Consider the following 25,938-nt stretch of genomic DNA (forward strand, 5'->3'; position numbering starts at 1 on the left):
GCTGCTTCAAATGCAGGTGAGCCTGTAAACAAAACAAAGTGTTGTAGTAGTTTCGGAATTGGTCGCGTTTTAACTTTTGAGAACTATGCATCTGCTGATTTTTCGTTTACATTTTCGTACAATATCGTTTAGCACTGTATTGTCAGGACGTTGCAGTGTGGGAGGCTTACATTTCAGAAAATGCGGTGTATATATTTTCACGCCTTTGTAAAGAAACACTTTCCGCGTACGTCGCCGCGTACGCCGACTGGAACAGGAACGAAACCGACAAGCTGAACGTGGCGATCCGCAGAGCGTTCAAGACCGCCCTGGGGGTACCCCAGTACACGTCAACCCACAGGCTTCTCGAGCTGGGCGTACACAACACGCTCGAGGAGGTCGCCGAGGCGCAGAGAATAGCGCAGCTGGAGAGGCTGTCGGGCACCAGAACGGGAAGACGAATCCTCGACCTGCTCGTGATTCGATATCACGAGGCGCGGGGACTGAAGGAAACACTGCTACCGGAAGTCAGGGACGCCGTACACACGGAAAACATGCTGAAGAGCATGCACCCGGTGCATGACGTGCAAAGACGTAAACGCAGAGTGGTTGCATTCCTCGAGGAGCACGGAAGACGAGAAGGTGCCCTCTTCGTCGATGTAGCCAGGTACCCGCGTCCCGCCGGTGACGTTGATGGTGACGAGGGACGACGACCACCACCGCCACTACAACGGAATGTGCGAGACGAACCGGGGATGCCAACACCACCATCATTACTACTACTACTACGACAAAAACGGCAGCAGCAACAGCGGCAACATCAACGACACGGCTGGCCAACGGCGGAGGCGCCCGCCTTCTCCATGGCGGTCGTAGATACGAAGGGAAGGATCCGAGTCACAGGCATCAGCGAGGCTGCCGTCGGCCGAAGCAGCGGAGGAGATGGCCATAGCCCTCGCGGTACTCCACAGAGGTACGGAGGATAGCCTGATCATTAGCGACTCCAAATCAGCGATCCGGAACTACACTAAAGGTTGGGTGTCCGTGGATGTGGCGCGCATGCTCAACGCCAGAGCCGGGGATTCGTGTCCGGCACGATTACGAACAAGCCCCTCAAATGGTTCCCGCGCACGTCGCTGGAGCTTGGCATTAACAACGACAACAGCCGCGACAACAACGACAACAATACTAACGGCCCAAGACACACCGGCATCCCGCCCAACCACAACCAGCGCGCCTACCTCGCCGCGAGGCAGCTTACCCGCCGCGACGCGATCACCCAGAGGGCAGCCGCCGCCACCCAAATCGCGCCGGACGGAGCGGGGGGCCACGGGGACGCCGACCGCGATGTCGAGGAGTTTCCGGTCTCGTACCGAGAGGTTCTTGGTCACTACGGGAAGGAACGTAAGAAATATCCACCACTCCACAGGCGGCTGGACAGCACCTAGGCAGTCGACCTGAGGCGGTTGCAGACGGGCCTTTCACCAACCCCAACCACCTGCACCGCCTGTGGCCCACGCTGCACCCGTCGCGCGGCTGCCCGTGGCGCGAGCACGAACAGGCTGATATGGCCCATATGCTTTTGGAATGCCAACGCCAATAGGAAGAAGGACCAAGAGGAAGGGGGAAGACAACAACAGGACCCTCTGAAGCGGGGCGCTTCGCTGAGAGATGGCAAGCCGCCCTCCTCAGCGAGGCACCCGACGACCAGGAGTGGGCCATCCAGCGGGCCAGGGCCATTGCCGAGTATCTCGGAAGATTTTTCTCCGGCGATGGATACCTGGTAGCCCATCCCCGGACACCAACAGCCATAACCGTTGGACAAATGAAGTTTATTCCTACCCTATCTGCGGCTTCTGCCGCATCCCCGACGAGCTCTTCATATTCGCTAGGCGCTGTGGGGGAAGATGACAACTCAAGAATGGTAAGAATGGTAGTCAGCTGCAGTGTTAGTTTAAGACCGAGTTTCTCGTTAATTGCGGCGGCAGGCGTACTTTTGTTAACGTTGACCATTGTGATGCTAGGAACAGCTAGTAAAAGCCTTAGAGCGTTACACTTTGCAATAATTAGAGGATAAAAGAAATATGCCATTTCATGTTAAAGGAATTGCTTTGCGGTCTCGAATTGCCATAAATGGATGAAATACGCCAGACAGCGTACGTGATAAAAGGAAAGCAAGTAGGTTAATTATCTTTGAGAGCTTTAATCCTCTCTTTGAAAACCTCATTTATCGCTGTCGCCGAGTGGCTCCAACAGCATCTGTTCTTTTGTCCAACGCGATGGTACATATACATGGCGTCCCACCTAATGCTGGCCACGCTTTCTTTAAAAATTCGAGAAAAAAATAATAAACAGTGCAGCTGTCTACGAAGATAAAGCTGGCGCAGCGTTCCCCTTCGTCCCATTACTTGAATCAGTGTACCCTTTTTTTTTTAAACATGCGTAATTAGCGAAGCTTGAGTAAGCACTTTTCTGGAAAAATCGGTATTTTCGTCTGTGTTTGGACGGCAAATTTTTGCGCCGTTGCGGAAAACCGCAAATTCAATTGTTCGCTCAACGCTAGTTTCTTTTTTACTTAGCCTTTGTTCATTCCAGCTTTGATTAAAAAACTCACGAAAGCGGAAAATGACGGCGTGGCGACAGGCTGGTGCATACAACAGCCGCGGCACGCTGGAATGTCTTGCAAATGAAAGAACCGAACTTTCTCTCCGGTTTGGCGTCTCATATGAAGTGACAGGTTGCCCATAGCTTGTGGCTGGTGTCAGCTAGTGCCTTACAGTTGCGCTCTCATGGGTCGGTTATCAAAATGACGAAATCTTCACGTACTAACAAAAATAAAGGAAAATATGGTGCTATAGAAGATAGAAGAGGGATAAGGCAGGGAGGCTAATCAGCCATACGTACGGTTTGCTGCCCTGAACTCGGTTAAGAAGATATATGAATGAAAAAAAGAGAGAGGGAGTGGAGAGAAGGAAAACTAATTACGCGCACACATCTTACATTTCGGGGAATAGCCTTGAACCAAGAAAGCCATTGAACTTCACGCTCGACGTCTTACCGGCGACAAAGGCGCGATAGGTGTTCAATAGTTTTTGGGTGCAAAGCACCTTATGCGTCCGTCCGGGCTGCCGGCGTCTCCTGTCGTAGTCACGGTAAGGAAGCGGCTCGTGCTCGCGCTCGGCACGCGCTGGTGCCACTGCTTCCGCGTTCGTCGTCGTCGTCGTCTTCCACAGCTGGCTGCGTTGCCGCTCATCATTCCAGCGTAGGATTTCACTTCTCTTCTGTCGTCGTAATGGGAAGGCCGCGTTTACAGCGTTATGAGCCATTGCTTAAGGCAGTATGAGCCCATTAGCGGTGCATCACTCTATGCTTCGCACGTCCCCAGGTTTCACGTCAGTGGAGCTGCATTTAGCTCAATGGGTCATTTGACACTTACGCATAAAATTTAATTCACCGCTCAAACCGAGCCTACGACTTAACTCGTGCTAACTGTAATAACTAATAAAAGCTAAAACAGTAAGGAAGGCGTCCATAATGGCCGAATTGCTAAGGGAGTTAAAGAAAACAATGATGGTTTCACTAATAGTTCACGGTAAAAGACATCATCGAGCTTGTCCTAAAATAATGCTAGTGACGGCTTGTTTGGCTTCCGCAAACGTCGCACGTAGGCGTGTCACCAATTACAATGAGGAAATGTTAAGCCTTTGTAAATGCCACCTTGAGCCGGAGGCGGCACAGCAATGTCCCATCAAAAAGTTCAGCTGCTTTAGTACCTCCGTGTATGCATGGCGTGTGCATGCGTTGCCAGTGTGGTGGCTAATGCTGCTTGGAAAAAGGGGGGGAAGTACATGTATAGGTTTGCCGGCAATACATCCTTTCGTCCTCATACTATCGGTTAATTTCTATTTTAACTTTCCTGAAGATAATTTTTATAGTAGATTCACTGTCTAACTTATCCTCTATTTTATGCCTTTCGATTGTTTCCAGAACACTGCAGATTAAGAGAACTGTTAAAAACATCAAAACAATAAGGCGAGTAACTAACCCAACTAACCTAACTAAGAATAACCTGACTTCCAAACATGCTACAGTTTTATTGGTACACATATCCGAAGGCGTCGGGATTTATTATTCCACTAAATGTCACACGTTAGGATGGATAAATTGCGAACGTAAAACGAGCAAATGAAAAAAAAAAAAATGTTGCTATACGCTAGCACGCAACGCTATTTAACACAACGACCATTCCAAAAACCAATGACGGAATTGAGCCCTATAGCATTAGTGAAGTTAGCTTTGCAGAAATCAAAAGACCAGCGCAACTTTCGGGATATCTGTCTCCCAAAAATCTGCTAAAATGCATTGGCGTTATAGTTATTCTGAACTTCTTGATTGACGGTTTTGGGAAACTGTTAGCTGGCGCGCTAATGTAATTTGCAGCACACTTTAGGGCCGCTTATCTCGCACATGGGGCAATAGTTTTCCAATTTCTGCTATTGAAACATGACTTCACTAATTCGCGGCTCTAATTTCGCAATTGCAGTGTGGCTCATTAAGTGAATAATTAAAGAGACAATTTGCGCCACTTTTGAATTAACTACCTTGATCCCAGCTTTTCTTGTTGGTAAACTTGGCCTCTTCCATAAATGCACCTGAAAATTCGGAAGAGGCGATTAATATAGAATCCGTCTCAATTAAAAAAAAGTGGTATGGCCACTTCATATAGTAGAATGTTTTCATTTCAAGTCGTTTGGTATTTCTGTGCGGAAAGCAATCTTCTATACACATATAGACTTCTATGGACTTCTATAGACATACATATTCCGCACTACGCGAGTGTTAGAACACATGGCACATTTTCCCTTCAAAGCAGCCGCCATGGCTTGCGTGACGTGTTTTCAGGCGTATGAACTCAACTTCTTAGGCTAAATTCTATTTCATGTTTGTGTGACCGGATATTGACCCCAATATATAAGAAACAGATGAAAATAAATTGATTTGATTGATGATTTGATTTGATGGGCTGGTCATTCATGTTCGTAACTCTTGCTCATGGCCACTTCACGAACCTTAAAGAAGGAACACTTACATATATATAAAAAGAAATAAGCAGAGAGAACAAGCTTAAGACAGGGAAATGTACGTAAAGGTTCCGTGGCTAACGCTTTACTTTGACCGTGCCTCTCCGGCAAAATGCGCAACACGTTTTGCTAACTTACTTCACAGCACACGTTTTATCTTGCGCTCCTAACGAGAAAGTCAGCGACCACTGGAAACGGTAATTGCAGCAATCAGGAGCAGTAATGTACCAAATGCTGTCAAAGACACGTGCGGATCAAATAAGCTTGTATGTGTAAAAACAAAAATGACAAACGGAGAGCAAGATCTAGAAATATGTCCCGCATTATAAGGCTGGCCATAGCTAGATTGTTTTATTCCGTCTCCATCTGCCTTCCGCGTTTCCTCGCTGGTAGTTTGCGCAGTTTCCCCAACTTCCCGCAAATTCCCGCGCGGGAAATTATGGGAAGCCCTGGGAGGAGGTGCATGTCCCTGCAGGCCCAGCCGACTGCAGAAGTTTCCGGAAGGCGGTAGCACAAACACATAAAAGAAATCCGAAGCTCGAAACTAATATAACCACCTTTCATGCACTCTTCAGAAGAAAGTGAGATAAGATAAATTCAAGATAAACGTAGTGCTGAGAACTCGTTTTGTGGAAGTCGCTGCTTGTCCCATACTTAACTCTATTTCCGAGCGTCCGCACGCCCCGAGAGAGGACGTTGACTAGATGGGTGCAAATGCAGGGTGTTCCAGATAACTTTAGCCAGAGTTTGAAAATATGCCTCTACACTGTAACACGACGCGACCAAGTGCATGTCGCTGGCTATTATATGGAGTAAGTCAGACTGTTTTTCAAGCGACGCTTGAAGTGCCTCCCAAGTGTCGACAGCGGCCGTGGTGGATTCAGGCTAAAACCCTATCGAAAACCTGCCGAAAGCTCGCGTCTCGTTGACTTGGTATACACCAAAATTCGCATGAAAGGGTACGAATGTATGACTAACATGACTGATAGGTCATGACATCAATAACATCACATGCTCTTCAGTTACGTCACGATTACCGATAATAAAATTACGTGTGGCACATACCCACATTGGATATGCGGGTATGAGCCAGGGACAAGAAAGAAAGAAAGAAGGAAGGAAGGAAGGAAGGAAGGAACGAAAGAAAGGAAGGAAGAGAGAAAGAAAGAGAGAATGAAAGAAAGAAATCACCTGTGGCACATACCGGGGCCGCACATTTCAGCTCCGCTGGTTTACCATCTGTACGGGGTGCATGGGCGGGGAAATTTTTCAAGAGAAGCTTATGATTTTGCGTTGAGTCTTGGTGTTCGGATTACTTGACTCAACGCGAAATCATAAGCTTCGCTTGAAAATTTTCACTGCCCATGCACCCCGTACAGATGGTAAACCAGCGGAGCTGAAATGGGCAGCGCCGGTACGTGCCACAGGTGATTTATTTCTTTCCACTCTATAGCTGCCGCTGAGTCCTTCGGGATCTGGGCTGACGGATAGAGGCGCTGTAGAGGAAGACATTCTTCTGCGGTGGTAATTGACTGGTGGAAATAATTGTTATTTTTCTCTCTCTCTCTCCCTCCCTCAAGCGAAGCTTGTATTGCCTGACAAGTGTCGGCAGTGGTGGTGGTAGTGGTGTCACGCTTAAACCCGGCTGCTCCCAGAGTAGAGCAGGTGCGGGGAAAGCAGTGCCAGCGCCGGATCACGTGACGCGTGTGACCAATCAGAGTCTTTTGTTGTGTCACGGGGAGCGAAAGGAAAGGGGGTTGGCACGCGCAACGCCGGGCTTCCCTCGCCTCAGATCAGTTTCGGCGCCCGGATGGGAAGACCGCGCGTGGTGCGTTCCGCCGAGGCGCAGGCTCCGTTTGAGCAACGGCGCCGCGATCTCGCTCGGGAAAGGGCTCGTCGTCGACGTGCCAATTCTAGCGTGAGAGCTTTCGAAGCCCAGTCGAAACGTCAGCGAAAAGCCGCGGATACTGAGTTTAGAGCAAACGAAGCGGAACGCCTGCGACAGCATCGTCTTGCCTCAAGCTTCGCTTAGCACCATTTTGTCGACAGGGGAAGGGCTGGTGATTTTTTGTATTTAGCTTAATTGCATAATTAGTTATGATTAATTAACCAACTTTTGAGGAAACAAAGCTGGGCAGAAAATTCTAATTAGAAAGTTGTACAACCGTTTTCAATATGTCCGATTAAGCAGTTTCTAATTTTCTATCTAATAAGTAATAGCTTTTTTTCCCGCTTGTGCCACAGGTGATTTATTCATGTGGGACGCAACTATGGGCTGTCCAGTGGGCCCACGATGTGGCGGTCGGGCATAGCCTGACTGTCCCAACGTGGGAGCGGCCCACTGCGCGCTGAGTCGCGTACCTCAGGACTTTCACTAAAGTTTAGCATCCATCCATCCATCCGCTTACAGCTGATGCCCGCGAAAAAAAAATACCACGTGACATGCCCGTTTGTGCGCCGTGATCACAGTGCTCCCAAACGTTCCGCGTACAAACCAACATAGATTTTAGCAGGGTGTGTTGCCGCTTAAAAGGCGACAGGGCAGCGACGGAGGCGTTGGCTGTGTGATTTACGCAAGCAGCCGTTATCGCTTGCGCTGCGATAACGGTTGCCCTGTCACCTGAAAATGCCAGCTAAAGCCATGCTCGACAGCTTTTTTTTTTTATTACGCCTGGTAATTTTAACAGACCATTGAATGAATCTGTTCAGTCAATTCAGTTAGTAAACTTATAGGCTACTTCACTTGACCGAATAAATTTCACAATTTCGATCTGATTACGACACTTGCTCATGAACTTAGTACTTCACAATGGCGTGCCTGTTTCGAAACTTTCCTGAATGTTCTAAATAGCCCCGCACTTGTACCCGTAGATCAGATTTGGATGACTGCGCTCGCCGCCATCACTGTACTCTGAGTGTCACTTGTCATTCTGGACACATGTTCTCGAAATAAAGAATTAGATGCGTGACTCAGTTTTGGCACTGCCTTTGTCTTTACCGTCACCACAATGAGGTAATACGAAATTGATTTTCAATTGAAATTAGACCTGAAATGTACTGCGACACAAGCAAATGTGCTCCACCATCAAGCGGAAAGTGCAGAGAATTATTAGCCAACCAATTGACTCCATGGCTTCCGTGATTTACGACACCGCTATGTTGATTGCCTCGATTCCCCTCTCCGGGTTCCCGCGTACCTGAAGCGTACACGCACCGTATGCCTCCGTTCAAGCCCAAGTCCCCGCACAAAATACCACGGCCGTCCCAATCCCTCCTGCGTGTTTCGTTTTTAAGTTGTAAATATATTGAGGAGTTGTTCCTAACTGACCGAACGCAGAACTTCACCACGATGTTATCGATAATCCGAGCGACAGTGAACAGTGGCGTTGAAATGAAGACCAATCTTGAGCATTGTGCATGTAAACATAGCTAAGTCGTGTAAAGGGGTACATTGCAGTGGAGCTGCCCAAGGCAGTCATTGATTAGAGGGTGATGCGTGTGTGTGATATTTTAAATTTTTGTGTGCCAAGTAACATAAAAACTATCATCCATGCGTTTCATAGTTTTAGGTAAGATCCAAGAAAGAAGCGCACGCATGCTTTGTTTTCGAGGTGTGGGTTCGTGCGAGTTTATTTCTATCGTGCCCACTAGTATTCCCCACCGTATCCGGAAGAATAAACTTTTCCTGCCCGATTTATTTCTTTATTTGATGATATATTGGAAATGTTGGCAACCTTCATCGCCGGCTTTCCCACAGCATTTGGGTGTCTAATAAATTGACAGAAATGACTCGAGATAGTGAGGAAACCAAAAGACATGCACACATGCACACACAGTAATGAGCACTTAGCGTCAACCTGCTTGAATCGATTAGCAATAAAGGGCGGGGCAAGGCACTAGGTAAAATGAGCACATGAGTGTTTAGGCAAAGAAAACAACCAATTGAAGAGAACAATTGAATATGCAAGAATGTGGAGGAGCAGGAGGAATTTTATTTGTGCTATCTATAGAAATGAAGAGAGGGCGGTCTGAGCTTATTTGCACTAACGTGCTACTCTGCGCTGGGGAAAGGGGAAAGAGGAACGAAAGGGAGATGGAGGATGGAAATAGCAAGAATATAGGAACGATGAATGCTGGTCAGCACCCAGCAGTGTATTGGAATCGCCGTCTTGATTCCAATACGGTGTTTTGCAGACATTGCACCATGGCCCGTACTGTTAGCCGAGCACATCTCGGTTGAGGACAATAATCAATTAAGAGTAATGTTTTCCGAAAACGGCCTTGCATTGATCGTTGCCAGAATGGAATATATAAAGCAAGTACCGCAAATGTAGGGAAGATTCGAGTTACTTGCACAATGGATGCATAATTGTTGAACAGACAAAAGTAATACATACTGGAATATGCATATGAATTATTAAATGCATTAGCAAATGCGTAGAAGCAAACTATTAGGAAAAATAAGCAAACACAAAACTCGCGCTCGCATTGTGCTAATAGCATGTGTTCTAGCACGCGAGCTCTACTGTCTAGCATGTTTGCACATAGAGCGTATGACATCCATGCCGTTAACATTCAACGGTAGGAAACAAACACAGGAGTGATGCGGCGTTTTCGGGTTTTATAGTAGCTGTCGCTATGCTGCTCCGCACTCTGCATTGCTGGCGGACGGCGTGGATTGTCTTGCTGCTGCATGTACCAGCGCCCATGCAGCGTTAAAGAGAAAATGTTCAAACAATCAGAGCCTTCTCGGTGACTGGATCATGACATTGCGCGCGAGTAAACGGGAAGTGATAGAATGACCAAGCATGCTATGAAGTATTTTCCCTAACGACAGTTTTTGTCAATGATCTAATAATCAATCACCGTTGAGAAGCTGGCGAAATTTTTTTGCCGACCTGTCCTGCTTCATCATGGTCAACCGATAAAGTGCGAACCATTCCAGGCATGGCCTCTTTGGGGTTTGGTCTCATCCATGGCGTGACGGTCCAGTTCTCAAGGCTATATTGTAGAATTCCTTGATGAGCGTGAAATGACTATTGAAGCGTTCGCTACTTATGTGCAATACATTGAATCATTCTGGTCTTCATCGCCAGTACATAATTTTTATTTACTTTTATTCTCTTTCACTTGCAGCAATGCTGAGTAGCGGCTTTTCTACCTGAGGTTTTGCTTCAGAATAAATATTGTCTATCTCTCTCTTTGTAATGTGCCCTATTTTCAGCGATGCAACGGAGGACTTTACGCAAGGCCAACTTTTCATAAACCAGGACAGTTTTACTGTTGCAGAACCCGATTTCTAAAACCAATGCATCATTTTCGTGTCGAAAATAAAAGCCGTGCGCATGACGTTGAAATTCCTCTGTATGAAATATTTTTCTCTAGACAAATTTCATTGCAGAATCCATGGCAATAGACATGTTAGTGCTGGAGTAGCTATTCCGCAAGCAATGTTTTTGGAGGTCTTGTGTCATTTAACCCTTTCAGGTTCAATGATTCCTGCAAAGATCACGATGCCTCTAGAAGTACATCTCACCGAGAAAAAAAAAAAAAAAAAAAAACTGGTGTGAAACGTAATGCGAGAAATCACAGTTCCAGCAACTCAGATTGCACAATTTATTTAGCCGCAGACCATTTGCTTTTCATTAAGATTACGAACCATCCCCACGCTGCCGCATAATGCCAACCGCTCACGCACCTCAGCAGTCTATACCCCAGGCTAGCTAAATGACACAGGAAACATGCAAACGGCGTTCACCTAAGTTGTGGCAATGATCCACGCACTTGGGACGCCGAATTTGGGTATTTGACACGTTACAAACTGTCTATAATATGCAGAGTTCGTAATAGAAGGATTCCATATATTACGAAAGCACTATACTGTGAACTTTTTCTTCATATGCGTTTTTTTTTTGTCGTTCAGAAGCACAAAATTACAATTTCTGGTGCAACAAACGAAATTAGGGCTATAAATGGTTACGGATATAACTGTGCGATAGTTTGCGCCGACTAACATCTTGCATGCTCCTCACGGTATCATAACTTGTTCGTGAACACACCACGCGTTATCGTTGATATACGAAAATGGCGCCTGCCCTCGCGTGGTTCTTACTGCGCTTTGGTACTGTCGTTCTATATAAGAGTGAGCCGGTTTGCTAAAATCGCCTTGTTCTTTCTTGTAGTAAAGGGATACATGCCGCAATAGTTTGTTTGAGGAGTCGGAAGCTCGCCCGTCCCGTCACTCCACCGACTTTCGTTTGGCAGCTCAAGCATAAGCTGCGATATTACGCGACCAAAAGTGTAGTCATCAATCACTGCTCCTCTTGTTTCGATGGAGCTTTCTTTATGTTTTGTCGTTCATTTGTTTTTTAGTAAGTTTGAACTAGCGACTCGTTACTGGGCTGAGATGTGGCAAAAGGACGATGCACTTAGAATTGATTGATGCCTCTATGCCAGAGTAAATCTTGCTCCGTAAATAACTGTTTGCCCTAACATTTAGCTTTACCTTTGAGAATTTTTGTGCTCTGAAACAGAGTGTATGTTTAAGCTTCTTGCAATCAAAAGAGCGAACGTACTTCGCTGAGGAAATGCAGACACTCCCGAAAATCATAGAGGGAACATTAAAGAGTAAAATAGGTCGAACTCTATTCGTAAGTTACGGTTTTATAATACGAAGGAAACCCACTCCTTCCGAAGAAGAGGCGTAGTAATTCAGAAAAGGACGTAAAAGCTGATGGCAGGTGGCGGCGCCACATTGAAGTTCCCGTACCAGCCCACCGTGACGTCACAGATTTGGGCGGTGTCTGTAATGGCATGAACGATTTTTTTTTTTTTTTGCTAGAGATCAACTACTTTGACTTCTAAAGGAGCCAAAGGCTGAACTCTGCAAGTTTCGACAACTTTGTCTGTCTCAGAAGTGGTCTATAAATAAAAGAAAGTGCTTTGAAATCTATGACGTCGCACTGACATAAAGGAAATGGGGTTCTGACACAAAGTTCAAATGAAAGTTTAATTAAATTTTTTTTTCTAGTAATAAACCGCGCACTGCAAATTTTAACGAATACAGAGTTTCTTAAAAGTACTTATCTTTATATTAATTAATTGTTTTTATTTAGTGTGCCCTTAAAGGGCCCCTTGTCAGGTTGGGGAATTACAAATAAACAAGCGCGGCGCGTAGATCACAAAGTGGCAGTCGTGCCTGCAAATTATCAAACAGCTGCACTGCGCGAAAACAATTGGAATTTCAAAAAAAAGCCCACGGGTACTTCTTCTAGAGGGAGCCTCACTTCCATCCAGAGGTTCAAGGTCACACGCATAAATGTCTGTATGCAAGACGAATGTAAGACGCACTATCTGCAGCGTCACCGGTTATGGCACGTGACCTCGTTAAGTAGTCTAACACAGAACGTGAAATTCTGCGACTGGGAGTCCGCCACGCAGCACAAAGGATGAAGAAGAACACGAAGAAGAAAGAGGTGGGGCTTTGTGATGTAAATATGACGCGGTCCCTCCGGTATGGGAGAGGGCAGCGAAGAAATACAGCATGAGGACTCTAGTCGAGTCAGAAGGACAGTTTGCCTACGTTGGCAGTGAAGCTCGCCTACTGGTAGCATGGTTGCACCACATTTCAATTTCTCCTTCTCCTTTAATAATGAAAAAAAAAAATTTAACGGTGAAAATTTTTTTTCTTGGTGCCGCTGAACGGCGCCCTACAACTTCCAGTGTATACCCATAATTTTCAAATGGGCCAGGTGAGGGGACCTTTAATACGCTACGACTAATTATTCTCTTTGCGGTATGATGTCAGAGTGTGCTTGCCTTATACCTATATATCGGAAGATGGCGGAAACTTTCGAGGTATGCTTGATTGGCAGGCCACATACCATGCGGGGAGGATAAGACACGTGGTCGCATTGGGGCTTGACTGAGCCCCACTTCCAGCATGGGGTGGCGCCCTTATCATAAAAGAGATTGATTAGCTAAATCGCCGGGTCGGGGACGCGGGCTAGCTGCAGCAGTAGGAACCAGTCTATCTCGCAGTACACTTAAAACAATCTGTCCGAACCAGCATAGCTTACGCTACAGACGAAGAAAAAGCAGACTGCTTACAACACGACACCGCTCACTCGCTCTTGACAAGTATGGAGGTGCTGCACGCATCACATTCGAAGGAGACAGGAACATCATCTTACTTTCGCTATCATACGCGGCGGCATGTGTTTCTTTGAGCCGTGCAACCAAGGTCCTTGGTGCAACTTGCACTCCTCGCTGGCATTAATTTTTAAGCCAACGCCTACGTCATTGTCCTAGCACTTTTAACATCGAAGCTGCTTAAGCCAGCTGTAATATGTGCGTGTGCCACAAAATTATCATCATCAGCATTGGCTCGAGCGCCGTCGTCTTCTTCCGCAGTTACTAAGCCAGCCGTAATTTGCGCGTGTGGTACGAAACTGCCGCGCCGTAGCCATGACAACCAGGCGATGCCACACAGACACAGCTCCGCCGAGCTCCCGCCAACTGCGCGCTACTGCGCATGCGCCGTGACGTCATCCTGGCGCCTCTGCGCTCGCCGCCCGAGCGAAATAAATAAATAAATAAAAACAAAATGGACGCTCCTGGCAAGGCAGGATTCGAACCCGGGTACCCACGGCCCGAAGGCGAGCGTCATAACCACTGCGCTATTTTTTTCTTCTTTGCCTGGCTTTGACACACAACATTTCACGAAAAGAGCAGTTACAATAAGAACACACAGATTACAATGTACATTAGGGGAAGGCGTATTCAACCAGCATCGTGCTGGCTGCGTCTAATTAGAATTCGCGCAAATCCACAAGCGGCTCTACCCTTGCGAGCCACTCGGGGGGTTCCGCTAACGCTTTATGGATTTCAACAAAGCAGTGCATGCTCTCACGAAAATAAATTCGTGCAGGCCGTGCATCCTTATAAACGTAATATCCTGCCATTCTGGACCGCCAAATAGAGTGGAGGCCCATAAGGATAATTAAATCAAAAGGCACCCCATCCTTGTTAATGCCATACTTGTCAAGTGGAAATTCTTTCCGTACTGTTGTCTGTAACACATCCCAAAAATGAACGTATTCCCAACAGTGTAAAAAAAAAACAAAAACAAAAAAAAAGAACAACGATCGATTGTCTCTGGCTGCTTGCAAATTAAACAGTGTGATCCTCACGGTAAAAACAATTCTTTTCCCTCCAAAAACTTTTTAACTGCTAATGTTCCGGTGTGTAATTTAAAACAGAAAGTTTTTGTTCCTGGCGGCACATGAATTTTCTTAACTCTCTTTAAAACATCACTGCCTGGGCCTCCACTGTACACGGATTTGTAGAAGGGAACTGGGGAAACAATGTCACACAAAGCACAATACAGTTTTTTTTCCTTTTCACACTGCACAGGTAATCGTTCGAAAACCGCGCTGAAAGAAATCTTACTGTCGATACGATTTCTTTGCAGAAACCACGAATCCCTCCCGAAAGCTCTTCGGATGAAACAACATACTCGGGCAGCCGTCGGCTTAGCTTCATTTAGCACACCCACGCTTGCAGAACATGCATTTATGGGAACCATATGGTTGCATTGTACTGACGATTGCAACACAACTTCCTTTGGGAGAGAGAAAGAGAAAATGAGAGCAAGAGAGAGAGAAAAAGAAAGAAGGAGAGAGAGGCAGAAAGAAATGGAGAAAGAAAGAGACAGGGAGAAATAAAGAGAAAGATATAACCTAGCTACAACCAAGAGACGCAATCAATCGGCCAGCATGTGTCTTGCAAGCCTTGCGCGGCCGAGTGCAAGCTTTAGCCTTTTTTACAGCGTAAGCCGTTATGGGCTCATTCTAGTAGCCGTTTTGGTTCGCGATCGTGCCGCCACCGACGGCGTACGCTGCCATAATCGCTATCGCCGGAAATGCGAAAAAAGTACCCGGGTCCCGCCGGGATCGAACTCGCGCCCGCAACGCGGGAGCCAGATACTCTACCACTGAGCCACGCAAGCGCTTGCTATGGGCCGCGGAAAAATGCTCTAAAACGCTCCCAAGCGCGCAGAAGCAGACAACCCGAGCCTTCGCTAGTATGGTGGCGCCATCCTAGGTAAGGCGTCTGCAAACGCAGTGTGCATAGGCGCAGACGACGAGATGCGATTCAGACGAGGCGCCCAATCAACGCGATCCCAAGCTGCCCGAGCTGCCGAGCCTCCGCCAGTATGGTGGCGCCATCTGGTTAAGGTGCCTGCAAACGCAGCGTGCCCGACATGTAAGTTGCAGTTGTAAGGCTTGATCGGGCTCAGCAGACTGCTGTGCAGAAAGCGTTACAAGCCGCAGCTCGACGTCGACGCCGGACGGACAGTTCAGATCGTTCTCGTCAAAACGAGGCGAACAGACTGTCGCGAAGACCTTGTTGTGCCCAAATTGAAGCTACTCTTTGAGCCGCTCCACCAGCTTACGCTGTGACTGTGCTGCTTGTGTTTTTCATCGCGACACGCAAACGCGAAGTCACGCGCGTTTAAAATTTCGTGGGTTTTCTATATGATGCGTAAAAATATTTCATAATTGCACGAGTTTAAATACTGCTAAATCGGATGTTTTTTTTACGAAATAATGAACCAGATGCCCAATTTGAACAGCTTCGAGCGTACTTGCGATGCCTTCAGGTATTCTATTTTTGTCTTTTAATGTAGCACACAGTCACTGGAAGAAAAACTTTGTAAGCTTCCGCCTGTTTTTCCGCGTTATAACAAGCAGATTTTCTACATTTTCAGTTTTCATAGTGTTGGTGCTCCTCTTTTCAACGTGTAAATTGGCCTGTTCCAGATAACGTCAATATTATCACGCGGCCGTGACGACGCTCAGTTCAGCAGGCAGGCTGAGGCGATTCAGCTGTAAACAGTTCATTAGGACAACGTGGGTCCTCCGAAACTCAGATCCGGCTCGGTGGCGGTAGCAACAAGTGCGATCGGTCGTGGAATCGAATGACGGCCGCTTGCTCTTGGCTGCTTTACACGTGTCGTCGAATCTTCCAGATGCTCTCGCGGCGACAAGAAAGTGCCACGATCATATGTTATTGCGTCTGCAAAGTGATACGCGACGGTCCCGTCTTTTTGTAAAGAACTACTACGTTCAAGAATCGTGTTCAAGTGATATCGCGAGCGTGTTCTTGCGCGATATAAGGAAATTTGGTAACAAAGCCGCGAAGCAAGAGTGAATGCAATTTGCGCGGTGGTACTCCCCGTTCAAAAAGCATCGTCCTCATGGCTGTCAACAAAAATGTGGTTATATAAACTATAGATATCGGAATTTATGTGAAGCGAAGATTTAGTGAAGCAGTTAATGGAATGCTATCGCAACGCAGAAAGTTGGGCGAGTTGGTTCAGATTCATGATGAAAAAAAAAAAGGCAACATTGACGGGTGAAATATATATTGGGTATGCTTAGGAATTTTTTTTATATACATGATAACCTATCTATATACTTCACCAGGTTTCAATAAAATCTCCAGTTGTGAGTCAGCGCTCGTCCTTCTCTTTTCTTCTGTCCGCATGTGTAAAGTTGCGCTTTTTCTCACCATCAATGCTATACAACTAAATGCGATGCCTACAATTGCGTCGGTTTTCATCTTACGCAACATGAAACCTTACGCGGTGTTTGTGTACTGCGCTATTCTCATGCAATGTTTATGCACCACACAGTTTGCAAAATTAATCTCATGCGATGTTTACGCATCGCACAGTTCGCACAGTTCGCAAAGTTAATATTACGCAATGTTTACGTATACCGCACAAATCACAACATTCATCTATTACGTCGTTCACAAGATGTGGCGGAATGAAAACATCCTATCAGGAGGACCCACGCTGGGACGTCGACGCGGTTATGTCACCAGGACAGCACATACGTAAGTACACTTAAGGATTATTTACATTGGCACACATTCATTCTTGGAGATTGGCCAAAAATAAGCACAGAGCCAGTGGTTCGATCGGTCGTGCGCGGCGTCGCTGGGATAGCGTCACTACGTCGGGAACGCCTTTGCAGTCAGGAGTGGCGACTGTGCGACTCGTCGTTCGATCTTATATGCTCCAAAATAGCGACGGAGGAGGCTCTCGTTCAATCTGCATCGGCGAATTGGTGTCCGGACCCGAACAAAGTCCCCAGGCGCGTACACTTGGGCGCAATGTGGTGGTTTATGCCATTGGGCGTCGGCCTCTGAATTAGCAATCGGGCGAGCTGGCGAGCATCCTTAGCGGGCTGAAGGAAGCAGTATTATCATAGAATTGTTTTAGGTCAGTACCAAAAAACTGCTATAACGCAGCCCGTATGTTAGGACTAAGTGCCGCAAGTGTGTGTTTTAAAAAGGAGTACCTTCTCGGGGTTAATAACTCGGAGTATGTTGAGATTGATGTTGATGTTAATTAAGAGGCCCGAAACGAGTCGACACAGGAACATACCTACGGCAAAGTACCTGGAATTCGACAAACAGCGTTTCGCATTAAAGAAAAAAGCCGGCAGATCCCACGCCCTATGGGAATCTATGTTATGCGAAGCAGTGTGCGGGAAGCCTACCAAGTTAACGAAACGACCACGAGAACACCAAGACTTAGGCGGATGTTTCATGACCTACATGACACACATGTCATAACATTCATGTCATGACCTATCGTTTATGTCCATCATGCACTATGCCAATTTTGGTACATACCAAGTTAACGAAACGACCATGAGAGCACGAAGACGTAGGCGGCTAGATAGATAGATAGATAGATAGATAGATAGATAGATAGATAGATAGATGGATGGATAGATGGATAGATGGATAGATGGATAGATGGATAGATAGATAGATAGATAGATAGATAGATAGATAGATAGATAGATAGATAGATAGATAGATAGATACTCTCAAAGTGGCAAATGTTCGCCAAGAAATGCTGCGCACTAAACAAATTCTTGACGAGGAATGGATACTCTTTACATTAGGTCGCCACGTGCCCACGTCCTTAAGAATTATCCTTAATTCATGACTGGTGTCGTCGCACACAAGTGATATGCCAGTCTCGTTGATAGCAAAGTGACTCACATTTCGACGCGAACACTGTGTCGGGTGATGCGCCATGGCAGCCGTTGCCGATGCCGCAGCTTGGAGGCCACCATCACATTCGTACTCTGTAATAACACATTGCAGGACAGCAACAATAAATACAACAGCGACAGCTGCAACGAAAACAGCACAAAAATACATTGGCATATAAATAAAAGCGTGAGGTGGGGTAGGAGGCTCGAAAGTGTGCGTGTTGGTGGGATTTCCAGCCTAAGTTTACACGCGTAATCAAAGTCTAAGGAAGTTAGGAAACATGGAAATAAACGGAGTACTGAAATACGCCTGATACTTTTTTTTGGAGGGGGACTCGTATCAGAAGCTGTGTTGTTGGGTGGCTGTATTCTATAGAGTGCCTATGCGTGCGTCCGTATACGGAGAGTGCGGCCTCTCACTGAAGTAGGCGGTCGTGCGTGAACTGGTATTTGCGTGCTGTCTGCATTCGCTGCCTCGGAAAGTTTTGCCCGAACACGAGTGTTTCCATCTGACAGCCGTTATTAGGGAAGCAGCGCATTTTCTATCGGTGAATGTTGCTCCTTCCCTCTCGATCTGCGTGGATGATGCCGCTTTTTTTTCTGTCAATGTGAGCAAAGCATGCTTGCATGCTTTATATTTAGGCTGTTGTAGAGCACAAAACTTATCGGAGCATAAGTTACTTATTGGCATGATTGTTCTTACCCTTAACGTCCCGGAAGGCTTGCATATGATTGTGTATTTGTGTTTGGAATTGCATGCGTTGTACGCGCGCAGTTCACTGTAGTACTTGAGTGTGTGTTTTTATGAAAGTGAAAGGAACAGAAACAAAAGTACAGTAAGACGCTTTAATTATCAATTAATTTCGACCCTGTCACTTTCCCAGTGACAGTACAACATGTTAAAAGCATAATTAATTCATGCGTGGCATGCTTGGGGGCCTTGCAATCGCTCAGCGCAAATGAATAGACACGAGACTTGTCAAAATATTTAGTGTGATTTTTTTTTGCGACGCGGGAAAAAATTATTGAGTAATAGGTAGGAAGTTAGAATGTGCAGAATATATACTATAGGATGTTGCCCAGGACGATCTACATCCTTATCATTGAAAGCTTATCGCTATACATAGTGGAAGTGCTAAGTTAATTAATTAATTTCGAAAGGTTATGCAGTGTGACTCGCTTCATAAAGTGACTAACAACACACTTTTAATCGCACTGGCATATTTCTAGAACATTGGTTAGCTAGCTCGGACGCGCTGTACATTTCGAACACACTTGCAATGAAGCCAGGTAAACGAGCGCTGCGTGTCCTCTTTGTTCATCTACACTGTGCACCACAAGCTCTCGCAATCTACAATTCATGAACATTCTGCATCACTTACTGAAAAGATTGCAGTTCCGTGGTACCTGGTGAATTAACGTTACTAATTTCCATCGGGAGCGGTGCTCTAAAGGTGTTTTCGTTCTTACACGTTTATGCATGGAGCAGCGTACGAGAAATGAGTGGCTGGCTGTAGATTCCAGAGGGATTTCACAGTGCAACATGACAGAAAGAACTCCTCCTAGAGAAAGCTTTGTTTCAAATCACGAAATCAGCTCCTGCTTTCCGCCCAAGACCAGCGATGATTAACAATTAACGTTAACGCGCTGGTTGGTTAGGGGCTCATCAAGGCCTGATGTTTCTTTTCTTTTTTATAATGCAACAATGAGACATTTTTCATCGTGACAGAAAAAGAAAGTTAATAGGAGGGCTGAGGGGAACGCTAAGGTGCTGCTCAAGCTCAGTTTTTTGAAGCGTCTGCCGTGTTTCGTGAGAGATTTTAGCAGCCATGAACGCGCTAATCCCATTACGAAATGAGCGCATTTCCGACCCGCAGATGTAACGATCTTCTCGTTAGGCCGTCGCACAAAAGGTCGTCAAATTTTTTTATTAGTCTTTTTTAGTGATCTACTGCATCTGGTACTTGAGCACCGGGTTAGCAGCACACGTGCTCGCTCCCATGAACATGTGGTTCAGCGCTGCAGCAACAGTGTTTTGCAGGGTGCTTCACGTAACTGAGCCACAGGCGTACTTACCGAGCGGCCAGGGGGGAACTTGCCATCCTCGATTTAAGGTGACTAAATATTTTCCACTTCGATTGCAAAAAAAAGAAAAAAAACTGACCGCATGTTAGTGCAGCCTCTGTTTTTCTCGCTCTCTTCATTAGCATATTCCTACTCCCCCACGTAAGGTAACAAACACGATTGATTCTCGGATTAGCCTACCATACCTTTACTCTTGCCGTTATCTTTCCCTTTGTTTCTGACGAAGGGTAATTTGAATTATTATGCATGGTATTATACGCGAAAGGATGATGGAACGGTTAAAAGGAAAAAAGCAAGAAAAGAAGGCAACAAACGTCAGTGGTTCCTTCGGCTCTGAACTCGTTTATAGCGACAGCAACGTTCTCTCATTGGGAAGAGCGTGACCTTATTTTTACGTGCCTGCTGTTTCCTCGATTAATTTCGCTCACCCATAACGGGGGACTGGGCAAGAAGCCAGCGGTTATGGGTTGGGTGGGTTGGGAGAAGGGGTGTGGTCGTATTAAAATGTATTAACTTCACGCGAGAATTAAAAAAAAGTTTTAAGAGATAATTATGAGTGAAATGATAATTATAAATTTTATGACAGCACAGAAAGAAAAGTGTGGATTAGGTAAAGACATAGTAACTTTATCTTCTGTGTGGTGTACGCAACTTTCTTTATCTATGGCATATAGTAATTCATGTCTTGGAATTCGAAATATGTACGCGGACAGAGAGAGATTGACTCAGATTTTCCATGTCTAAGTAGGCTAGATAATTAGTTGAAGTGCATCAATATACGCGGACCTTTCGTTCGCAGCTGTATGGGCAAATGCTTATGTTAACCTTCCCCACCCCCTTTTTTTAATCAAGGCGGAACATTTTACTGATTGAATATATTGAATTCAAACAATCATGTCGCATCATGTTTATGTTAATTTCTTTTGTGTGTTATTAGGGTGAAGTCACGTTGTGGATGGTGTAACAAGTTAAAAGAATTTGTGAAGAGCCATATTATCTGTTTTTATCCTTTAGCTTGGGCTTAACTCCGATGCTGCCTATTCAAATACATGTAAAACGCAGAAATGCTTTGCCGAGACAACCCCTGGGCCGATTTTAATGCAATTTGTTGCGTTTTAGAGAGAAAGTTAATTTCTAGTGATTGTTGAAAGAGATATTTTGATGTATGACCTGAATTGTTTTACAAGAATTTAAAAAAAATTGTAAGTTAAAAAAAAAAAAACATGTTGGAGAACGAAGTTTACAATTTTGCTCCGCAGCATCAAAAACAGATATCGTCGTTCTGTAAAATGCATCCGTTAGAACATTTAAAGCGGACAAATTTTACATATAAGTTTACAGCTTACATAATTTGTTACATTGCAACATTGCTTAGAAGGGTTGTGCAAAAGTCATACTCACATAAGAACAGTATACTGCAGAGCGGTGTACAATACATCAATTTTGTCCACTTTAGATGCACTATTAGATGAAGTTTACAGGATTTAGATGTCTTTCTTAGTGATAAAGTACAGAGTTGTAAATTTAATAGTTTCAGTTTCTCAAATTTCTTATTTTTGACAATTTTGATAAAAATTGTCAAAAACAGTCCTAAATCAAAAACTCGCTGCCTAAAGTCCTAAATCAAAAACTCGCTGCCAACAGTGACTAGATATTAACTTTTTTTTAATGCAGCAAATCTTATCAAATTTGGTGCAGTGGTTGCCAAGAAAAACGATTTCTCCTTTCCAGTGTACTTCAAAAGAAGCCTCCGAGCTCAAGCTTCCTCTTAAGTATAGGACAACGTCCAGACACCCAACCGCCCGAAGTATCGCAGCAGCGTGACATTTGAGATGACCTTCAAATATTCAACTTCTTGTACAATCTTTAAATTCAGTGTTTGTGTAGATCAATCTCTAAGCAGCCGGGGATGACGAAGTTGCTGTTGTTAGAGGCTTCTTACTTCATGACGTTGTGGCTGCAATGTCGTTGTCATCAATCACGCCGCCCATGCTTTCGACGTTGATTTCCACCAACCCCCTGAATCTCGGCGCATATTTTATTATGGGTATGTGACACGTTTGAGGCTGATCATCATCACTGTCATGTATGCATTCTTTGTGCCCCCGATGCTCTGTTCACGAGCATGACTACAAAAGAATTGCACGACGACAGACCACCATCTTGTCAAGAACAATTCTTGTGCGATGCACGTGATGTCATCCTCGTCCATTGTGCAGTATTGCTTGTTTTGGCCTCTAAAATACATGCACTAGCTCCGCCGCTTTCAGAGTCAGCGTGGAGCACAAAACCTTGCCGTGATTGCCCAGAACTGTTACGCATAGCCCGGTGGTTAGCGCGCCCTACTCCAAAATGCGCATTGCACCAGTAACATGACTCGGAAGCCCGTTGTTGTTGATGATGATGATCCCTTATTTAATGCCAAGAACCCACTGTAGGGCATAGGTTACGAACAGGGTTGTAATACGATAAAAAAGAAAAAAAAGGTAATCGAATATGCAAAGGAACCCGCAGTAAATGAAATAAAATAGTGTGTAATAAGGTAGCCAGCCTTGCATAGAAAGGTAGAGTAACAAGAACTTAATATTCAAAATACCTAAAGTAAAGTATAAATGCCTGTGGTGGTGGTTGGATTAGATTGGGGATTTCCTTCTACGTGGGGGTGGTTGCGGATTAGTGTTCTTTTTTTTTTCTGGGGCGATGGGGATGCTTGGAATGACGAGGTGGCCTGGCGACGATAACAATCGTCGTTAGGCATCATTGATCAAGACTACAACTGTCGTCGTCAGGTTAACGGAATAGATGTATGGACGGACGGGCAAGGCAAACCCAGTTTTGAGCACTTATTTGCTGTCACAGTAAAAATAATAAGTTTCCGATCACCTGTTAAAGCAATGCTGTCTTTACAGCTTGCATTATACTCCCTGCCTCGAAAGTAAGTGTACGTGCTTTATTTCCTCATACTACCCGCCACTTGATAGCTCGCCTGCCAGCGATCTCGCTTTACTGCACCGAACTGTTTCTTAGCATAATTTAATATTCTCCATTAATACGCCCTACACATCTGTGTCATTATATGTTGAATCTTACCGGGTAATTTCCGTGCACTATGGCCATTTATTGTGGCATGTCATTAACATGCCCGATATCTAAGGTTGGCGATTCGCGCACATGGATCTCGTCATAGACAGCGAACAACCCGAGAGTGAACGAGAAACGTGAAGCCTCAAACAACGCACGGCCCGTCCATGCCACCGGTCTGCGCGCAGGGGGCGGGCCGCGGGCGTATACACGTACGTTTCGGGATAAATGGTTTCGGCCGAGGGAACAAATGGCCCTGCCACGCCCGTGGCCCGTGGCTCCTTTTTTTCGTCAGCCGTCAATTTAGGTAGCAGCGTGTCGTGTACTGCGTTTCATCTTCCTCCCCCTCACTCCCCGTTGTTTCCCGTCCCGGTGCACATAAGTGCAGCCACCATCGGTGCGGGACACTAACCCCGCGCGTTGACCGGGCTTGCCGAGCGTTCCAACAAACCCTGAGGCTTTCCCTCAGCCCCTCCCTCTTTTGTTTTTCCTCCCGGTCCGCCTCAACCCTACCGGCATTTCCTTCACCTCTGCCGATGTGATGTAGCGTGCCATGTGGTTGCGACTCCAGAACTGGCGGGATTACACACCGGGGCCTCAACGGCCGCCTCAAAGGGGCACCGGACTGCCTGTTTTCGAAGGAGTTTCCATATTCACTGCAATAATTCTGCGTTAGATTCGGTGTTTACGATCAAGTGTTTAATGGTATAATGTTACGAATCTTTGTGGCAGTAAACATTAATTAAATTACGGCGATTGACAACCCGTAAAATATATTAAAATAATTGTGGGGTTTTACGTGCCAAAAACAGGATATGATTATGAGGCAAGCTCTAGTGAGGAACTCCAAATTAATTTTGACTACCTGGGGTGCTTCAAGGTACATCCAATGAACGGTGAATGGGCGTTTCCACATTTCGCCCCCATCAAAACTAAAGTCAATTCACATATATACCGGGTGTTTTTCTTTACACAATACACATTTTTATAAAAATGTAATGAGCACAGCGAACGTGGCGTTCTTGCAGACGAGTTCCTGGGCGAGGCGGATATACTTTGCCGCTAATAACGTGAGCTTCAGCAGACTAACTATACTCGAGGACAACTTTCTGTGGCAATAAAGGGAAAGCTACGGACGCGTGACTGCTGCACATGTGTTGCCGCGCCAAGTAGTCCGGCAGCGTTTGACAGTGCTTTTGTTTGCTCGGAATCGACGCTGAATCGACGCAGCTTCCACGTGCGACGGTTTCGCGTTTGCCCAGACGCAGAAGGGAAAAGCCGCAAGATAAGTGCACTTTTACACTCAGTGATGTGTTCTATCTTATTTAATTGTTGCTAATAGGGTGTTTGTGTTTTCTCTTCCCCAACCTAAACTAACGTGGATGAAAACGCGGGACTCTTTTCAGAAGCGCTCTCACTTATGCGCGCTTTGGCTCTGTATCTTTCCCTTCATTGCCAAAGCAAGTTGTCCGCGAGTATAGCTGCGCAGCACGAAAGGCACTACGCCACCACTGTATCGATATGTGGCGTGCTACACGGTGTGGTCTGGCCACGCTGCTTACACCGGCACAGAATAAAATAGCATGCAACGCAATGAAATGCTCTTCCCGTGCCAGTCGCAGTGTCAGGGTCATGTAAATCGAAACATGGGGCCGTATTCTGAAACGTTCGCCTAGGCGAAATTTCTTTTTTCGCTTTCAGGCGTGCGCTGATTGGCTGTTTTAGCAAAAAATTGGATGAGCTGATTGGGTGGTTGAGCCCGACGTCATTCAATTTTGCTCAACCAGCCAATCAGCGCGCACGCCTGAAAGCGAAAAAAGAAATTTCGCCTAGGCGAACGTTTGAGAATACGGCCCATGGTGTCAGAAGTTCGCCGCAGTAAGGCTTAACAACCAAATCATGCCACAACACTGAACGCGACGTCGTCGCAACAAGGCTGGAAGAACGCACGACGGAAACGCTTTCGCCTCGAGGTCCGCTCATCCTCTCGGACAACGCAGCGGAGAAGTGTAAGAAATTCAAACAGCGCGTCGACGTGTACTTCAAGGCATCAAGCAAGGAACGCACGAGTGTGGAGAAGGCTGCTGTGTTTCTTCACATAGCTGGTCAAGAGGCCATCGACGTGTTCAACACTTTTCGCCTAACGTCAACACAACAGGAGGACTACGATGCTATCGTTCAGAAGTTCGAGGAATACTGCGCACCGCAGCACAATGAGGCGTTTGAAAGGTACGTCTTTCGTTCACGAATCCAGCATGAGGATGAACCGTTTGAGAAATTCCTGCGAGATGTTCAGATAAAAGCAGAGACATGCAATTTTGGAAGCCTTAGAGACTCGCTAATACGCGACCAGCTGGTGCGTCGAACAAAAGATAGAAAGCTGAGAGCTCGACTTCTCAGGAAAAAAAATTGAGCCTTTCGCAAGCAATAGACTTTTGCAAAGCCGCTGAGCTTGAAGCGACTCAGACGCAAGTCTGGGAGAACGAAGAGCAAGCAGCAAAAGTGTGTGGGATTCTCCGGAATAATTTTAACCACTTGAAGTTCTTCAACGCGCATCCAACGCTTGATATAGAAGCGTTCATGTATTTCATTCCAACCGGATCGGTCGCCGCAGCTGGGATAGAAATCGTCGA

The sequence above is a fragment of the Dermacentor silvarum genome, chromosome 2 (assembly GCF_013339745.2).
Source record: "Dermacentor silvarum isolate Dsil-2018 chromosome 2, BIME_Dsil_1.4, whole genome shotgun sequence".
Classification (NCBI taxonomy): domain Eukaryota; kingdom Metazoa; phylum Arthropoda; class Arachnida; order Ixodida; family Ixodidae; genus Dermacentor; species Dermacentor silvarum.